We start from the raw sequence: 1,758 nt of genomic DNA, 5'->3' as shown, positions 1-1,758 counted from the left end.
CCCCCCCCCCCCCCCCCCCCCCCCCCCCCCCCCCCCCCCCCCCCCCCCCCCCCCCCCCCCCCCCCCCCCCCCCCCCCCCCCCCCCCCCCCCCCCGCCCTGCTTATCACTGAAGGTTTCAGAAGGTCATTGTGTGTCAGTAATCCCCTCCACCCCCATTCTCCCAGCGCCCTCTTTGTCTCAAGCCTGGAGGTGCAGCAGGGACTCTCCGGCACCTTGTATTTTCCATGGCCTGGTTTACACTGCCCTCTGCTGTGCATTTATGGGACAAACATGTTCAGTGAGGGTTTGTGGTGATATTTTCTTGGCATTGATTGGGAGAGGCTCCCCTATATGTGCTGCTTACAATCCTGTTGGGGGGAGAGGTAGTGTTTAAGACCTCCTCCCCAATTTAGCTTGCAACTCCTGAGGCTTCCCAAACACGAGAGGCTTTTTACCAATGTCCCTGACCACTCAGCCTTCAGATCTTTCTAGGATCAGATTTCTTAGGTATTTTGTGTTTGGCCTTGGCCAAAAGGAACAGGGTAGAGTTTATTTGATACTATTCCCCGTCTGCTGTCTAGTTTCTTCTGAATCCCTGGGCGCCTGATTCTTAGAGCTGCCCCAGCTGCTGTCAAGTTTTCTGGGGTCACAAGAGGCATCTGGGCTAAGCGAGAACCAGTGTGGACCCCCTCTGCTGGTCTCATGAACCTATTTACACCACCCCGCCTTCTCAGAGCTGATCCCAGGCGGTGAACACAAAATGGGGTCCTGCACGTCGGAGTGGGAAATTGGGTGCTAAAGACCAGACCACCCCATTGACCTCACCATAGAACCTGCTAGAAATCTACGCCAAAGCCCCAGCAGAGGTCCATGCTGATGGCTGGTACAGGTCACCAGACATATGACTGAAGAAGCTCCAGCCACCTTCTGACTGCAACGGCATGGGAGACCCCCACCCATGAAGGGTTAGCCTAGCCAACCCCCAGAATCAGGAGATAATCATAATGATAGCTGTTTACAGCCACAGAGTTTGGGGATGATTTGTTATACAGCAATCGTTATGCAGAAAAAGTGACTTAGGACTGTGGGATCCTGGGTATTGACACTATTTTTCTATGTTTTCCAAGATTTATACAATGACCACTTCTTTTATAATCGGTAAAAAATTGTTATTAAAAATGAAAACATGCTCTGATTTTCCCCTCCACTTCACCCAGGGAGAAACTAGGTCTGAATTTGAATTGAGGGACATAAGCCAGACTTGGAGAAAAATTTTCCATGCAAGATTAATTAAATGCTGGAAAGAATTAGAGATACATTCGAGTTGGTATGATGGAAAGAGTGGTAGATTTGGAGTGAAGAAACTTGGAAATGCATCCTAGTTTTTTTGGGTGACCTTGAGCAAGTCCTTGCTCAAATTCGGCTTTCTATTTTGGAAAATTGCAGCTGCTTAGGGAAGATAACATCCAGCAGGGCGCCTGGCCCAGAAAAGTGGTGGGTGACCCTGCCTAATCAGTGCCAATTACAAACAGGCATCTGCAAGCTTTGTGGACGGCCCATCCTTCACTGCAACCAGAGGCTACAGTTGCAATAATGAAATCTGCCTGGAGAAAACCCACAACTCCTAAAAAACACACACACACAAACCAGAAACACTGAGCAGCATTTCCAGTGGCCCTTACCGGAGCCACCGTCTCCGCTAACTGGGGCAGGTACGTTGCCCTTCAGGGGACCCCGGCACCTGCGGGGCGGTGGGGTGGGGGGGGGTGCGGGAGCGT

The sequence above is a fragment of the Suricata suricatta genome, chromosome 7, assembly GCF_006229205.1.
Source record: "Suricata suricatta isolate VVHF042 chromosome 7, meerkat_22Aug2017_6uvM2_HiC, whole genome shotgun sequence".
NCBI lineage: Eukaryota > Metazoa > Chordata > Mammalia > Carnivora > Herpestidae > Suricata > Suricata suricatta.
The sequence above is the reverse complement of the archived record's forward strand: the minus strand, read 5'-3'. Positions refer to the sequence as shown.